Raw genomic sequence first — 18,829 nt, 5'->3', positions numbered from 1 at the left:
TACAAAGACCAGGCTGCACACAATGAAGTTACTGGGTAATACATTTAAAACTAATAAGAGAAACTATTTTTGTACTCAACAAATAATTAAGCTCTGGAATTCGTTGCTAGAGGATGTGGTGAAAGCTATTAGTGTAGCTGCATTTGAAAAAGATTTCAGCAAGTTCCTGGAGGAAAAGTCCATTAACCATTATATTATTAAGGTGGACTTGGGGAAATCCACTTCTTATCCCTGGGATAAGCAGCTTGGACTCTCTCTACCACTTGGGATCCTGCCAGGTACTTGTGACCTGGCTTGGCCACTGTTAGAAACTGGATAGTGGGCTTGATGGACCCTTGCTCTGACCCAATATGGCAAATCTTATGTACTTATGTCACTAAGGATGCCAGTCTGAGAGCAGAATAATGTGGGAATCTATTGGTAAGGGCCAGGCAAGGAAATGCAGAGGGCTCTAGTTCCTACAGAGCTCAAAGAAAAAATCCACAAGGTGGAGAATTTGTGGAACTGGCCTGCTTTTTTCTGCTAAAGGAATCATTTGATCCCATGTCAGGCTCAGTGAGAGCACAGCCTGCTACACTGGATGAAGTGGAAATACATTCCACCAACTGAAAGCTCCTCGGAAAATTTGGAAGAAAAAGTGAGGAAACGATTTTCATTTCTGCTGAACTCACTGGAGTCCAAGAAGATTTAGGAGGAAAGGTGAATGATTTGACCAGTTCCTGCAAAAGAGAGTCCCTCCTCCCAAAGCAGAGAAGCTGGCAGCAGCTGGCATGGGCCTCCAATGTGAAGTGCTGCTCCTTACCTAGAGCGTGAAGGGCCGGGCATGGATGGGAGACGTTGGGTGCAGGCTGGGTTTGAACTTTAGCTGACTTGGTGAGTACAAACAACTGGCGCCAAGCGCCGTAACCTGGAAGCAATCACCTATGCCGTGAAGGGAGTGAGGTTGTTCCACACTCGATTTCCTCTCCTGTGCCCAGCACAGACCCCTGCAACCTAAAAATAAAATACCCATCAAGTCAAAGGAAAGAGAGAGAGAGTCGTTGGGAATGAGAGAAACAGAGGCTCTCCCCTTCAGAGGGAGGGAGAAAGTGCTTGCATGGAAAAAAGGAAAAATAACTTCACCTGATTGTTATTTAAGCTGAAAACGACACAACTTTGTGCGGACTGTCTAATATGCCTCCGATGACTTTTTTTTTCCATGTGCTTAATTCTTTGAAACCAAAGTTATAGGATTCCATTTCTTTAGCTCCAGAGACTCATAATGTTCACAAGCTCAAGAAATTCATATGAACAAATTCAGTGAACAGGACTGGCAGGGCTAAGGAAATCCTCATTCAGGGACAGTGCCGTGTATGCGCCACTGGGGATATCATCATTCAGGGACAGGGCCGTGTATGCGCCACTGGTGATATCATCATTCAGGGACAGTGCCGTGTATGCGCCACTGGGGATATCATCATTTAGGGATAGTGCATTGTATGTGGTACCGGGGACATCATCATTCAGGGATAGTGCATTGTATGTGGTACCGGGGACATCATCATTCAGGGATAGTGCAGTACATGTGCCACTGGGGATATCACCATTCATAAACTGTGCCATGTAAGTGCCACTTTGGACATCATCATTCAGAAAGAGTGTAGTGTATGTGGTACTGGGGACATCATCATTCAGAGAGAGTGCAGTGTATATGGTACGGAGGACATTATCATTCAGAGATAGTGCAGTGCATGTGCCATTGGGGATGTCATCATTCAGGGACAGTGCCGTGTAAGTGCCACTAGGGACATCGTCATTCAGAGAGAGTACAGTGTATATTTCACTGGGGACAGCATTATTCAAGGCTAGTGCAGTGCCTGTGACACTGGGGAGATCATCATTCAGGGACAGTGCTGTGTATGTGCTGCTAGGGACATCATCATTCAGAGAGAGTGCAGTGTATTTGGTACTGGGGACATCATCATTGAGGATAGTGCAGTTCATGTGCCACTGGGGATATCATTATTCAAGACTAGTGCAGTGCCTGTGGCACTGGGGATATCATTCAGCGAGCGTGCAGTGTCTGTGGTACTGAGGACATCATTATCATTCAGGGACATTGCCGTGTATATGACACTAGGGACATCATCATTCAGAGAGAATGCAGTGTATGTTTCACTGAGGACAGCATTATTCAAGGCTAGTGCAGTGCCTGTGGCACTAGGAACATCATTGTTTAGGGGTAGTGCAGTAATGTGCCACCAGGGACATTATCATTCAATGCTTGTACATTGAATGATGCCTCTCAAAATTCTTATGCCTCTCAAAACTCTTATGCTTCTCAAAATTCTTCAAATGGACAGATAGACCGAAACAAATGTAATGGCTGGAAGGATTCTGTTGTGAAAGTGGACCCTTGGAACGAGGTGAGGTTAGCGCTACACACTGGGATGAGTCCTGCAGGTCCCCCACTGTTGGTAGGTGAAGCTAGCTGGAGCAGAGGCTCAACAGGAACTTCACCAATATCAAACCCCATTCCCCTTAGGTTGAGCCCTCAGGTGCTGGAGCTGGCTGGACTTTGGCGCAGGCCTCTAGGAAGAGGTGATTCCACCACAGAAGGTGTAGTAGGCCAGCAGGAGTGAAACAGAGTCAGTCCAAGCAGTGGCCGGTGCAGGCAGCAGACAGCAAAGAGTGGGACAGGCTGAGGTCAGGGGTAGGCAGAGTTTGAGCAGTGTCGAGGTCCGGGCTGAGGTCTGGGTGGGCAGAGTTCAAGCAAGACAATGAGCAGACAGTGGTCACAGGGCAGGCGGAAGGCAAGCAGTGTCAAGAAGCAGTCTGAGGTTAAGTCAGGAATCCAACTACAGACCAAGACTAGAGTCCAAACCAAAGTCAAGCCAGGAGGTCAATCCAAGGGGGTGAGGCAAGGCGGAACAAAAGGACGAGACGCTGAAGACAGAGGAGGGACCACAAGACAGGAACTCAGGAGAAGGCCAGACAGAAAAAGGACCAGGAACAAACACAGGAACTCCAAAGAAAGAGAGCGGAACCAGGAACACAGAGACGAGATGCAAGATCAAGGTCAGGAAGAGGACCCAGTAATGCAGAGGCAAACAGCTACTCTGAGGAGTTTGGCTTATTGCTGAGGCATCTGAGGCAGGTCAGAGCAGGAGAAGGCCTTTCATGTCATCCGAGGACGTTGCGATGGGTTTCCTGCTGCGGGCCCTTTAAATTTGTCTGAGCTACGCACACACGTGCCTAGGGATGCCCCATTCAGCTGAGTGGCGTCCCTAGCACGGCGTGTCTGGCCTGTGTATTGGCCTGCAGTGTCTTCATTCGGGGCCTAGCCGTGGTCTTGGTGGGCCCCCTCTGACCCCGGGCTGGAGGTACGGATCCATGACCGACCAAATGCAACACAAACACAAACACATTGTTATCAATGGGTTTAAACACCAACACTCTGTCATCAACCTCATTCACGACTTCATTTCTACCACACTGGAATTAATTTTGCATCTCTGTAAATAATCACTGTAAATAATTTGCTGTCAGTTAATCTCTCTTTTCTTCTTCTTCCTCTGCTCCCAGTTGTGTACTTCCCTGTTTTATTGTAACTGCAATTCCTGCACCAATTATAGTTGCTCGAGTTCTCTGTATAATGCACACCCTGTGAAATGTAAACTGGTTTGATGTGACCCCTGTCTTGAAAGCAGGTATAGAAAAATAGTAAATAAAATAAAAATAAATAAACGTTCAGGCACATCCAGACCTTGACCTTCTACTGCATACTCGTCTTTTTACCAAATTTTACTACAGCATTAGAAGACTACAGTGATGGTGCAAAATGAGCCAGAGACGATGAGTTCTGAATATACAGGGAAGTTGCTGGTTAGCTTACATCATCACTATAGCTTTCCAGAGTAGGAAACATTAAATTAAATTGCACTGACCTGATGCAGGAGGCAGAATCCTACAAAGTTAATTGCACATGAATCAAGTTAATCCAGAGTTACCACCTGCAACCTGACCTCTTCTTCCACTAAAATTTGACTTGTTACAACTGAAATTAACCCTGACATTAGAAGTCAAATATTTCACTCCCATTCTGAGGGTTCATCAATCAATAAAAGCACAGGCCCCCTTCTCCTCAAAACCAATGAAAGACACATGTGGTAGAACGTGAAAATTAGATCACTGACTGAGAAGAATTTGAATTTGTTAACCATGTTTGCTAGAGACCATGAACGGGCAAGGCAGTTCCCTCTGCGGTGTTTTATTCTCCTGGGGTCATTTGACCCCCAGGTGTCAGCACGGTGCCCTATAGACTGCTGCTACCTGATCTAAGCAGAGCTCCCCCATGCTCCAATAACCACCACTCTGAGCTCACAGAAAGACAACGCTATTGAAAGGAAACATTTGTGGGGCTTCCCAGGCCGCTGAGATGTTACCTGGGCAAAAAAGGCCTGTAGAAATATGCACTGGCCACTGGATAGGGAGACAGTACATGGGGAAAGCTTCACATCTAGGTGAAGAAGGTCTAGTGGCTTGGCCTTCAGCCTTGAGGTTCAGATTGTCATTGCATGTTTTCTCTCCCTCTGTGGCTCTGCATTTCTCATTCTACATGTGTGTTGCACGATCAGATGAAAACCATAACTGGAGCAATATTTCAAACAGCCCTCTTTATGGTACTTGAGGGCAGAGGCTTTTAACGAACATCCTCTACACACATTTTCAAAGAGGAATTACCCGTGTTTTTTCTCTTTAGCAATGAGCAGATGCGAAAGCCCGTTGCACTAAAGGCATCCGTGTACTATCCCCTGCCATTTGTGCCGGGTCTGAGGGGGCGCGGGTCAGCTCGCATCCTCCCCTCTCCAGAGGGCTGCCTCTTAATCCTATCTAGAGCTGAGCGTAGGCCGTGCTACAGATCCCATGCCCGCGTTCAGCTGCATCTGAGCCGGGCATCTTTCGGCCAGGTCATTTTGACCTGGGTAAATACGTATTTACCCACATAAAAGTCTTTGAAGATTGCCTTCAATAGCAACAGGTACAGCAAACTGCAGTAAGGCCCTTCAGATCAAATTGCACCATAAACTGAAGAAGGAGCAAAGAGACCCATGTGCCCAGCCTTCTAGCTTCCCAGTATTTTATTCTCTCTGCTGATTTGGCTTTTCAGTGGGTGCCATCGATAGGGTAAAAGCAGGATGCTGGATCTTGCATTCTGCCGATATTGACATGAGCTAGTTTTCTTTACTGCGCACACCCGGTGTACCAGGCAGGAAACTTCAGCTGCCTGTTGCCCTTCCTATAGCACTGTTGGTATTCAGTGTACAAGATTACAGCCTCTCACGCCAACGAGCAGGTACTGTCAGACAATAAGGAAACCAGCATCTGGAGTAATGCGAGCACTTTCTACCTTGTTTCAGCAGGTTGGTGTGAGGCGGTTCAATGATCAGTTGAGATAAGGAATTGTAGCTGCTGGCTCCAAGGGCCCTGGGGAAGACAGCTGCAAAGGTAAGTGGCTTGATTTAGAATTGCTTCACTTATTCCTTGTGTAGATGGCTATGCATTTGTGTATCCGCGCTCCCTGGTAAATCTTTTCATGATTATTTGCAAATTATGAAATAATTAAACAAGCATATGTGAATGTGAAAGCTGCTGTACCCAGATTATTTGCATATCCTGTCTGTCTAGTGAATGGAAACCTTTTTGGGGTTTGCGTGGCAATAGGGACTGTGCATTTGCACCACAAGCCTGTACTTGCAAATCAGATGGTATAGCTTAGGGCTTGCATGGAAAGCTCAGAAACATAGACCCAGTTTTCTATCCCACGGCTGACACCATCTTCACCCTGAAAGATCTGGAAATTAAATCAGTGGTATTTTCAATATCTCTTTGCACTTTTATTTTCCCTCCTGTTTTTCTTCTTCCAGGGGAATTCTGGTCTCTGATGTAAGTTTGTATTTTTCTTTCTCTGTATAATATTCTTACTTCCCCAGCTTTTCATTTACTTGTCCCGTCTTCTGCAGTTTCTGCTCTATGTTTTTTTTTGTGTTTCTGGAACCTCATTACTCTGAACATTACTGCTGCTGGGGTTCTTTTCAGCAAAATTAATCTGGGCTGTGTTCTATACCATTCGGAGTTACTGATGTCTTATAGAATAGTCTGACTCTTTGAAAGAGGAAAGCGGGAGATGCTGAGGTGAGAGGAGCAGGCAGAGGAAAAGCAGCTGTAACAACCAAAGATGCAGCAACTGCTGAGAAGAGAGAAGGGGGCTAGAAAAGGAAAAGGTTGGGATAATAAAGAATAAAATGATTGAACAGAGATCTGGATCCTATAAAAACACCCTTAGACAAAAAAAATCTGATCATTCTTGGAAGCAGAAATATGTGTTATCCCCTTTAAGTTGTGCAGCAGGTGCGTGCTCTGGATATGTGTGTTTACCCCAGGGGCCGTATTCTTATCTCCCTGTTGCCCGTGAATTGGCCATTGGAAAAAGGACAACAGAAGATTATTTCCACTTATGTAGCCAAGGGTTAAACTTTACCTTTGTAGAGGGGAGGGGGAAAGTTAGTTGGGACATGTTAATCACTTCTTGTGTAATACCAGTAATCTTGTCTTCTGTCCTATGCATTCCCTTCAGCTTCCTCTGCTGAAATGGCTTCTATTAAGTTTTCTCTTGTTTTTATCTTAACTCTGCAATGAAGTGTGTTAGTTACAACTTCCAGCTGAAGATAATAGCTCTACATTGGCAACTCACACTTAAGCCAGTAAAATGTGCTGTGTCTGAAGGGATGAGTCACTCCTCCTTGAGATCAGGCACTGTGGCAGGGTATGTGTGAGCACGAACACTCGTTCACCTGCTGGACATTCTCCATGCTGGCTGTGGAGAAACTACAAAACACATGTACAAATCCTTTCCCCCCTGTCTTTGAAACCGTGTTTCATACAGAAATGTTTAAGAAACAGGAACGCGGGGCAAAGGAGGGCAGTCGTCGGCTTCCAAGGGTCTCGTGCTCCCATGATGCATTGCAGGTGATATTTTTTTTTGGACAAACATGGCGGGAAGAGGCAAGGATTGTTGGTGAAATAATTGACAGAAAAACTTCTGACCTTGGCAAATGACTGCATCTGCTTGCTTGGAAATGTTATCCCTTTTGCAGAAGATTCTGTGTTGTCGCCGGTGCCAGGAATGACTGCTGCTGTCTGCCCTGCAGCACTGCTGGCATCATCAGCAAAAGGGAGCAGGGCCTGAACAGGAGGCGAGCGAGATTTAGGAGCCCCTGGAAACGATCAAAGTCGAGCAGTGCCATGATTCGGCAGGGGGCGGTCACGACCAGCGGTCTTTACATGTTTCTTGCTACTTAATCAATATGCGGTTGTGTGCGGCATGCTGAAAAGTCTGATCATTCTTACAAGCTAAGAGAACCTGTAAACAAGGGAGGCAAAAAACCCCCCCCCCAGCAAATCACCAGATACAAAGCATGTATGTAGCGGAAACGGGTGTTAATTGAGTTTACCGAAGAGCAGCTCCAAATCCAGAGCTCAGTAATTTCAGGTAGCTCATGTCATGAGTCAAATCATTCCACAGCAGGTCAACGAGTGACAAAAGTCGAATTTCCAAAGGATAGTAAAGCTCTGCCAAAAGCGCACGGGAGCACTGACGCTAGACCCCCCCTCCCCCATTATCTTTCAATCTGCTTATTGGAATTTATGTGCAAATACATGAATAAAGGAGGCCTCAAGTTTCAGAAGTGAGAAACGACTATGCAAACTTGATTTAAAAAAAAAAAAATCAAACTAAAACATTAATATATTGTCGATCTGCTGTTCTTGTGAATAACTCATTAATAAACCCCTGCCTCGCCCCGAACACCCACATCGTGCCTCCCTCCCAAATCCTATTAATAAACCTCTGCTCCAACCGTACCCCCTCTTCTCCCTCTCAAAACGTAACCTAATCTTAGACCTCTCTCTCTCATAGGATTAAACAATAGATTATCATTACCTGAGGTATGAATTCTGTACTGCAGAACCCCCGTAAGCAGGGGTTGGTCCCTGGAACAGATTCCTCACCCCGATTAATCAGCAAAACTGAAAAAAAGAATAAAACACTCATGAAACACCACCCGAGCTCCTTTAGGTTGCCTCGTGGGACAGAAGAATCATGGTTAAAAGCAGCCATGCACTGGGCGCCAGAATACAGCTACGTACGTTGGCCCTTTAATGCTGATCCATTAGGGACTGAAGCTTGTACAAGTCAGATTCTCCTCTTTTGTTTGGCTTGTTACTACGCAATGATCTGTGTGGTTTCAATCCTTTTTTTGGCACATTGTTACTTTTTTTAATTTCATTTTTAAATGTATTCCATATACAACCAAGAAAACATCTTGTACCCAATAGCATTGATACAGAAGTCCAAGCATAAATCATGACAACACTCGCATCCATTAGGAAAAATAAATCTTACCCAATGCAATCCAACCCACTATATTGGGGGAGTGGGAGTTCACAGTACAAGACATCCCATTATGAGGATAACTAATAAGAAATTAGAAGGAGATGTCTGTAAGGACATCAGGGACTGGCAGACAGAGTTTATAACTGGTGATGGGACTGCAGCAGGCTCCAAACCCACCTCCGTACTGAGAAACGCAGTCAGACGCTAGGGGTCAGGCTGATACTCACAAGGAAAACTGAGCCAAGGAAGACCCGTGACTTGTACAACATAAGTCCCATAAGAAGAAAGTATTCCATTTTCATCTGTGTCTTTTTTTTCTGCTACATCTGGAAATGCTCGGTTTGCCGTTTGATTGGTACTGTTTGCCCATGGCGACGTGGGCTCCGGACTTGGCCTCGTGCGGCCTTGTGCAGTTTGTGGCCAAGGCGGGAAAGGCATGTGGCCACGTGGCCTGGGATCCCATCCTCCCGGAGGAGCTGTCAGACCATGCACACTTGGCCTTGGTTTGATTGGCCGCACCGGGAATGCTGGGACAGGAAGTGGCACGTGGGGATGGGAGTGTGAGCAGAGATCCGTTCTTCTCCCACTTCCTTCTTATCTCCCAGGTCCCTTGGGTTTGGGCTTGTCGCAGCTGGCTTGGTATGGGGGCAGTGTTACCCCCAGTGGATTTTTGCACTGGGTTTCTTTGATGGATCAGCCGGGAGGGAGCGTTTAGGAGGAAGGTGTGGCTGAGCGTCTTGCTGTGATGTGGGGGGGAGCCTGACACGGTGGCAGTTTTGGCGCTGCTGGATGCCTGCGGGCTGGGTGGCTTGTGGGCGGGCCTCTTGCTGTGGCTCACGGGGCAATGATTGAGGTTTTGTTATTGTTAGGCTCGGGTATATAAATGTTGTGTAATAAAGCCTGCAGCCTTTTGGATTCCAGCAGTTGTGTGTTGAGTTGTTGGTTGTGACGGGAGAGAGGGTGCGAGTGGCTCGGTAGTGCAGGATGCCCATACAGTAAAAACAATCTCTATCCATACGAACAATTAAAGCGGCCAAGGCCAGTTTCTCATCTTCCTCCCCTCCAGGACCTGAATTATATTTTAAAAAAATGTAATGAGAGCTGTGGGCTCTGACCTGGAACAAATCCCCCCTTGTTCTTTTTTTTAAAAGGGAGCAGGAAATAAACTCTGGAGACAGGGGGGAGAGGTTGATCGGGATTTTTTAACACTTCCATCACGTATCTCTTAAAGAGGTCCCGTGGTGTAGCAGTAGATGTCTTTGGCAAATGAAGAAGCCTCTGTGTTCCTAAGGTTGCTTTCATGTTCTGATTTGCCTCATGATGTTGAGAGGATGAGTTACTGAGTTTTAAGGCGCTCTCTTTGTATTCTTGCCCCGTGTGGTACAGTTTTATTGCCTGCGCACAGATACAGGACACTGCTGAGCCTTTAATCTTTAAGTTTCCAGGAAGCCCATGTAAGGGCCATCTCCATCATTTCTGTCCCTTGGGAACGCTTCCCTGGGGCTGCCCCAGGAGGCCGCCTGGCTTCCCAGCTTGCCCACCAGAGCCAGGACAATGCCAGGGTGGCTCGGCCTTGCTCTTTTCCCACAGGGGACCCCCGTGGTTTTCCCTGGAACTGCCTGTGCTTTGCTCTTCTGTTTCCGTGAATTTGCCTTTAGCAGTTCACACCGCAGCTCTCAGCTTACCTAATTTAGGGCCAGATGTGCTGATCATTGGCACAGAGTGGGAAAAACCTCTTAGTACATCAGCATCTGAGCCAAAAAGAACTTTTTCCTATTGAAGGGAACAAATTCATGTTGAATATACCCTTAAAGACCAATTGTACCCATTTTGCACAGGGCAAAACTTCAAATGTCTACTACATGCATCAATTTGTTGGGTTTTTTTTAATTTTACTCTGCTGTTACCACTGAAACTGTTATTTATAAGCTGCTTCCCAAGGGTCTCCTCATCCTCTGTGCTCTCAGAACGATGTCATATTATGGCATCCTACATATGATATTATCTGATTGACTCAGGCTCTGCGGTTCATTTGTGACATCATTTACTCCGGTGCGGGCCAATCAGATCTAATGTGTGGGAGATAATTTATGGTACTTTCCCAAAGATCACTAGTCCAGAAGAAATGGTCTGGCGCAGTTTCAGCTTTATTGAAAATAAAACCTGTAATCAGTGTAGGGTGCATATTGCTTTCCTGTTTGGCGTCTCGTGGGCAAAGTGCATTCTGATAATTCCAGCAGCCACGCAATATAAAAAGAAAATGCCTACAAGTTCCAGAATGCAGTGGGATAGGAACAGCTAGAATCCCAGAGCCACTACAGGTGACATGCAATTGACTGGAGAAAACTAACAATAATTGAGTTACTCAACATGGCTTTGCTTTCTAGCCCCTGTCATTTCCACTCCAAGGTTTTCAAATGAAGTAGATTCTGTATAAAACGCCTCATTCATGAGCAAGCATTAGCTTTTCCTCCAGACAAGTTCCTACAGGATGTGGACTGGAAGGAAAGCAGCATAGCTTCTGGTTGATCCCCCCCAGCTAAGATATAATTACACTTCCTGAAGACTGGACATGATCTTAATCTGCCCTTACTTACTGCATGCTAGCAGCACATGGGAGGGAACGACACAGGTGAGATCCTCCGAGAAATCTTACAGTTCATGGGTGCTGGGATTAGGTTCTGAAGAAGCAGTGAACAACTGGTCAACTGCACAGCAGAGGCTCTGTCAGCTGTACACACAAACACACAGCTGGCAGAGATAAACACACCACAGACCAGGTGCAGCACAGGCAGCAGCGGTGCAAACACACACAGCAGAGTCGGCAGCAATGCAAGCTTTTCACTCACACACACACACGTATACACAAGGGGGTAGATTTTCAGACGAGCGCGAACAGCCTACTTTTGTTTGCGCTCCAGGCGCAAACAAAAGTACGCTGGATTTTAGTAGATACGCGCGTAGTCGCGCGTATCGGCTAAAATCCTGGATCGGCGCGCGCGCAAGGCTATCGATTTCGTATAGCCTGTGCGCGCCGAGCCGCGCAGCCTACCCCCGTTCCCTCCTAGGCCGCTCCGAAATCGGAGCGGCCTAGAAGGGAACTTTCCTTTGCCCTCCCCTCACCTTCCCCTCCCTTCCCCTACCTAACCCACCCGCCCGGCCCTGTCTAAACCCCCATCCTACCTTTGTCGGGGGATTTACGCCTCCCGGAGGGAGGCGTAAATCCCCGCGCGCCAGCGGGCCTCCTGCGCGCTGGGCCGCGACCTGGGGGCGGGTACGGAGGGCGCGGCCACGCCCCCGGGCCGTAGCCACGCCCCCGTACCAGCCCCCAAAACGCTGCCGACACGCCCCCCGCAACGCCGCGCGCTCCGGCCCCCGCCCCCCCGACACGCCTCCCGACACGCCCACTCCGAAAACCCCGGGACTTACGCGAGTCCCGGGGTTTTGCGCGCGCCGGTGAGCCTATGTAAAATAGGCTCACCGGCGCGCAGGGCCCTGCTCGCGTAAATCCGCCCGGTTTTGGGCGGATTTACGCGAGCAGGGCTCTGAAAATCCGCCCCAAGAAGTACAGCACAGGCAGCAGCAATATACACCCTCTCTCTCTCTCTCTCTCACTCACACTCACACACACACACACATTCAGAAGAAGTACAGCACAGGCAGCAGCAATGTACACCCTCTCCCTCTCTCTCTCTCTCTCTCACACACACACACATTCAGAACAAGTACAGCACAGGCAGCAGCAATGTACACCCTCTCTCTCTCTCTCTCTCTCTCTCACACACACACGCACACACACACACACACACACACACATTCAGAACAAGTACAGCACAGGCAGCAGCAATGTACTCTCTCTCTCTCTCACACACACACACACACACACACATTCAGAACAAGTACAGCACAGGCAGCAGCAATGTACACCCTCTCCCTCTCTCTCTCTCTCTCTCTCTCTCTCTCTCTCTCTCTCTCTCTCTCACACACACACACACATTCAGAACAAGTACAGCACAGGCAGCAGCAATGTACACCCTCTCTCTTACACACACACACACACACACATTCAGAACAAGTACAGCACAGGCAGCAGCAATGTACACCCTCTCCCTCTCTCTCTCTCTCACACACACACACACACTCACATATACACACACATTCAGAACAAGTACAGCACAGGCAGCAGCAATGTACACCCTCTCCCTCTCTCTCTCTCTCTCACACACACACACACACACACACACACACACACACATTCAGAACAAGTACAGCACAGGCAGCAGCAATGTACACCCTCTCTCTCTCTCTCTCTCTCTCTCACACACACGCACACACACACACACACACACACACATTCAGAACAAGTACAGCACAGGCAGCAGCAATGTACTCTCTCTCTCTCTCACACACACACACACACACACATTCAGAACAAGTACAGCACAGGCAGCAGCAATGTACACCCTCTCCCTCTCTCTCTCTCTCTCTCTCTCTCTCTCTCACACACACACACACATTCAGAACAAGTACAGCACAGGCAGCAGCAATGTACACCCTCTCTCTTACACACACACACACATTCAGAACAAGTACAGCACAGGCAGCAGCAATGTACACCCTCTCCCTCTCTCTCTCTCTCACACACACACACACACTCACATATACACACACATTCAGAACAAGTACAGCACAGGCAGCAGCAATGTACACCCTCTCCCTCTCTCTCTCTCTCTCACACACACACACACACACACACACACACACACACACATTCAGAACAAGTACAGCACAGGCAGCAGCAATAAACACCCTCTTCCTCTCTCTCTCTCTCTCTCTCTCTCTCACACACACACACACTGTTACGGGACCGGGCCGTGCCCCGGTCCCTTCACTCACCACGAGGCCGGCCCGACCCGTCCGAGGTGCTCCTCAGCCCCCCGGGCCTGCAGCGCTTCCTCCCACGGGGTCCCCACCGCGAGGGAGACGCCGCCGACGTCCGCTATTGGCTCCACCCCCCAGGCGCGCACGCGCACAATGACTCCCCTCTTAAAGGGGCCAGCGCGGGAAATTCGAAAGATGCTGGCGGATGACGTCAGACGCTGCAGGGTATATCATCCTGCAGCTCAGAAGAGATCCTTTGCCTTGCAACAAGGTTCCTGGGTTTTGCCTGTGTTGCTGCGTTCCTGATTGTCTTCGTCCCGCTTCTGCCTGCTCCCCTTGCTGTTGATTCTTCTGGCTTCGACCCGTGGACTGGTATTGGACCGTGCTCTGGCTCTGACCTCTTGGACTGGCAGTGGACCGCTCTCTGGCTCCGACCCGTGGACTGGCTGTGGACCTCTCTCTGGATACCGACCACTGGACTGGCTGCGGACCGCTCTTGGACTTCGACTCCAAGACCGACTTCTGGATTTCCTACAACCTGCTGGAGGCGCCAGCCATCCGGACCACTCTCACCTTCCGAAGTCGCCTAAGTCCCAGTGGCCGGGTTCCTAAGGGCTTCTCCCGGGGGAGCGCTGGTTTCCAGGGTGAAGACTCTCCAATCTTCAGGCTCCCACTTCGTCAGTCCATCCACAGGGTACCGAATCCTTGGTCGCATAGGGCTCCACCATACGTCCTGGGTCTCAGCCTGCTTCAAACTTCCGAACCGCCTCCTGGTTGGGACGATTGCTGTGGACTTCTACAGCACTTCATCCTCTGTCCTAACCAGCCCAAGGGTCCACGAACATAACACACACACACACACATACATTCAGAACAAGTACAGCACAGGCAGCAGCAATGTACACCCTCTCCCCCCTCTCTCTCTCTCTCTCTCTCTCACTCACTCACACACACACACACACACACACACACACACACATACATTCAGAACAAGTACAGCACAGGCAGCAGCAATGTGCACCCTCTCTCTCTCTCTCTCTCTCACTCACTCACTCACTCACTCACAAACACACACACACACACACACACATCCATCAAAGGTACAGCACAGGTAGCAGCAGGGTAAGCTGCTCTGTCACACACACACATAAACACACAAACACACACATTCAGAACAAATACAGCACAGGCAGCAGCAGGGTAAACTGTCCCTTCAGTATAAGATGAAAAATTGGTAAAAAAAAAACAACCCAAAAACAAATGATGTGATGGCTGGCTATGGCATCCTTTTACACTCAGAAAACAGATAGGAGTAGCAGTCCTCGCTCAAGAGAATATCTGGGTATAACAATGGGAGCATGGACAAATGTAATGTCCTCAAACAAATATTCCAAAGAGTATTCAGTGATATTTATATACACTTTATTGGTGAAGAACTCCACAGTTCCAATGCACATTGAGTAAAGGTTAATAAGTCCATAAGAACATAAGAAATTGCCATACTGGGTCAGAGCAAGGGTCCATCAAGCCCAGCATCCTGTTTCCAACAGAGGCCAAACCAGGCCACAAGAACCTGGCAAGTACCCAAAAACTATCCCATGCTACTGATGCAATTAATAGCAGTGGCTATACCCTAAGACAACTTGATTAATAGCAGTTAATGGATTTCTCCTCGATGAGCTTATCCAAACCTTTTTTAAACCCAGCTACACTAACTGCACTAACCACATCCTCTGGCAACAAATTCCAGAGCTTAATTGTGCGTTGAGTGAAAAAGAACTTTCTCCGATTAGTTTTAAATGTGCTACTTGCTAACTGCATGGAGTGCCCCCTGGTCCTTCTATTATTCGAAAGAGTAAATAACCGATTCACATTTACCCGTTCTAGACCTCTCATGATTTTAAAGGCCTCTATCATATCCCCCCTCGGCCGTCTCTTCTCCAGGCTGAACAGTCCTAACCCTCTTTAGTCTTTCCTCATAGGGGAGCTGTTCCATCCCCTTTATCATTTTGATCACTCTTCTCTGTACTTTCTCCACTCGCAACTATATCTTTTTGAGATGCGGTGGACCAGAATTGTACACAGTATTCAAGGTGCGGTCTCACACATGGAGCGATACAGAGGCATTATGATATTTTCTGTTTTATTCACCATTCCTTTTCTAATAATTCCCAACACTCAGTTTTGCTTTTTTTGACTGCTGCAGCACACTGAGCCGACGCATTTCAATGTGTCCCCTTGACATGGAAAACCGTATTTCACCAACAAAGGCTGCATCGGGAGGGTCTGTGCAGGCAGTAGCTCAAACACTAGAGAGAACAAATAAACATTAGTCATAAAAAAGTGGAGAACAAAGGATTAATGTAACCAGCAAAAAAGAAATAAGAATACCTCAGTGTTCATGCGTAGTCATGGCAGGAGTTCTTACAGATACCGATTGGAATACAACATTTAAAGATCTAGGCTTGACAAATAAAAATTAAAAAACAAAAATGACATAAGAGCCTGTAACCTTCATTTAAGACATCAAGTAAAAGCCTATACAAATAACCAAGTTTTTAAGGTCATTTTAAAAGATTGCATATTTTTTTCCAGCCGTAACTCAGATGGTAATTCGTTCCATACACAGGCCCTGCCAGGGATAGTGCTCTATCTTTCACTAATTTCAAATGTGCAGTTCTCGGTGATGGTATTGTTAGTAGCCCTTTTCCTGCAGAACATAAATTATGCTGTGGAGTGTGTAGGCGTAAAGCAGCATTGAACCATTCAATATTCTCATTACAGATTGTCTTGTGAATTAGCATTAGAACCTTAAATTTATCCTGAACGAAACGGGCAACCAATGCAAATCTTTCAAAATTGGTGTTATGGTGGTCATATCTTTTAGCATTTTTAATAGCCTAGTCACAGCGTTCTGAAGTAACTGTAGGGGACGAGTGGGTGATGCTGAAAGACCCAAAAACAGAGCATTGCAGTACAATCTAAGGTTGGATAAAATCAAGGCCTGAAAACTATTCTAGAAATCATTAGCGTGAAGTAATGCTTTAATTTTTTTTAAATATGTAACTTAAAAGATCTTCTTTTAAAAATAGTAATTAATAAAATTTGTCCCAACTTACTTCACTGTCTAAAATGACTCTAAGATCTCTTACCTGATATACCGATATTATATCTAGGCTTAATAGATTCAGTTTCCTGGGAAAAACTGTCGTTTAATTTATTACAACTAGTAAAATCTCTGTTTTTGAATTGTTTAATGATAGACTCATATGAACAAGAGTTATACTGTGGATCCTAAAGATATTTCCCAAAGCTTAAGTGTCTCTCAATAGAGTCATATAGGAAGCAGGATTTGGACCTAGTCCGCGTATAATGTGTTATTCCAATCCCAGCCAAAAATCTACACAGTTGCAACATATAGATATTAAAAAAGTGAAGCCGACAAAGATGATCCCTGGGGAACTCCATTAGTTAACTCAAATTGGTCTGATTCACAAGTTCCAATTTTAACCTTAAATGAGCGATTACTTAAATATGATTTAAACCATTGGATAGTGAGATTAGAAAGCCATATTTCACGAAGTCGGTTAACCAAGATTTTGTGGTTCACTGTGTCAAAGGCCGCCGAAATATCCAACATGATAAGCAGATATGGCTGACCGATATCCAAACCTCTTAAGATGGTATCAGACAAAGAGACAAGGAAGGTCTCTGTATTAAAAAAATTGCAAAATCCAAACTGAGCCGGAAATAAAACATTATTAGTATCCAGATATTCAGTAGGTTGGTGATTGACTACCCTTTTCAATAAGTTTGGATATGAATGAAAGATTTGAAATTGGTCTAAAACTATTAAAATCAATAATATCTAAATTAGGTTTTTTTCAGTAAAGGTTTTACAACAGCACATTTCAGACTTTCAGGGTAGATTCCTTGATCTAAAGACAGATTTATGATATCCGCCAAAGGTTTAGCAATGATATCTGGAATGGGTTTCAACGATTTTGTAGGGATAGTGTTGAAGGAATGAAAAGCAGGATTTATTTTTTATATTAGATTCACAATTTCAGAGGAAGAATCATTATCAAAATTTGACCAACATAATTCAGGATTAGTCGGTAAAGTAATTTGTGATGGACATAAGTTTGAGGAAGCTTATCAATTAGGTTGGAAATCTTGTTTTTAAAAAAGGAAGCAAAATTAATTCATTACACTTTTGTTGTGCATGTTCTAGTGGAAAAGACGAAGTTTTAAGTTTAATAAGGTCCGAAACACACAAGCAAAAAAGTACTTTGAATTAACTTGATAATTGTGTATTTTATTAGAATAGTAATCTCGTTTTGGTGGTATTAACTGAAGATCTATATTTACTAAATTTGGTTTGAGCACACCTTTCAACAGAAAGTCCTGTCCGTCAATGCATGTTACAAAACATAAGCATAAAAATGCAATACACAGTAATATAAAATAATTCAGTACTAGGGGCTGTGCCCTCGTTCACTTTGCCTGGCCAGCCCTGCCAGTGGGCTCTCCATTCTAGACTCCATGGTCCTGCCTAGGTGGAAAATGCAAGGAATGGCTGAGCAGGGCGAGTGACTAATGAATTTTTTTTACCCCACCCCTCCTGCTTTTCCCCTTGACTGAGTGTGAGTGGATGTTAAAGGAACCCCCCCCCCCAAAGAGAAAGTGATAATTGTACGACAATGTCAAAAAGCGGGTTTTATGACTCCATCAGCTGGATGTGTACATTATCAGTGTCTTGTACATGCTCTGTTGTGGGTGAAGGAATGGGGTAAGTGTGTATGTGGAATGGGGTAGGTGTGTATCTGTGTGCATTTTTTTGTTTTGTTTTTTGCACTGGTGGGGGCCTGGGAAATCCCACCAGCTCTTCTGCTGTCATGCCTCTGTTTGTTTTTGGGTTTTTTTCAGTCATGTATTTATTCATTATCACAAGCATGAGAGGATTCAATAATTTCAGAAGAAAGTTTCTCCTCTTTCTAATACAACTTCAAATTGGTTCTTTGAATCCACCCCTCCCCTCCCTTCCATTTCCATCTGTTAGCTTCTCTGCAACAAAATCATGACAGCCTCCCTCCCAATTATTTATCTATATGGATCATCATTTAGGGAAATTTACAGTAATTGAATGCGATCTTTTATCGATTGAGATGGAGTAGAGCAGAAGTCCTGCCAAACACTCATGAACCTCTGTTCATATTCATCCGACTTGTTTCTTGCAGACATATCTGAAGTGAAGTGAAGTGAAACCGGAGTGAAGGCAACCCGCTATACTTCGGTATATAAAAGCCTCGAAATAAATAAATAAATAAATATGTTCTAAATGCAAGAGTTGGAGTAGGTGTTTCCTTCCCATGTGGCAATCGTCGGATCCTCAGAAGAAATCCAAAACCGCCAATCTAGTTTGAACTGCTAGTAAAAAGGCCTTGAGAAGAAAACGGTTTTTTTACATTCATGAATATCTTCCCATGAATCATCAAATAAACCCAGCAGACA

General features: G+C 45.9%; 1 protein-coding gene across 1 annotated transcript in view; it reads left to right on the top strand.

Moving 5' to 3' along the window:
- Nucleotides 1-18,829, top strand: part of ZNF469 (zinc finger protein 469) — a 506,485-nt gene that overhangs the window by 147,262 nt on the left and 340,394 nt on the right. The window contains exon 2 of the mRNA XM_029608648.1: nt 5,400-5,487. The gene's annotated coding sequence lies outside the window, so the exon portion shown is untranslated. The remainder of the gene's footprint in view (nt 1-5,399; nt 5,488-18,829) is intronic.

This window comes from Rhinatrema bivittatum, chromosome 7 (assembly GCF_901001135.1).
Source record: "Rhinatrema bivittatum chromosome 7, aRhiBiv1.1, whole genome shotgun sequence".
Classification (NCBI taxonomy): Eukaryota; Metazoa; Chordata; class Amphibia; order Gymnophiona; family Rhinatrematidae; genus Rhinatrema; species Rhinatrema bivittatum.
This window is presented reverse-complemented; position numbering and strand designations above follow the sequence as displayed.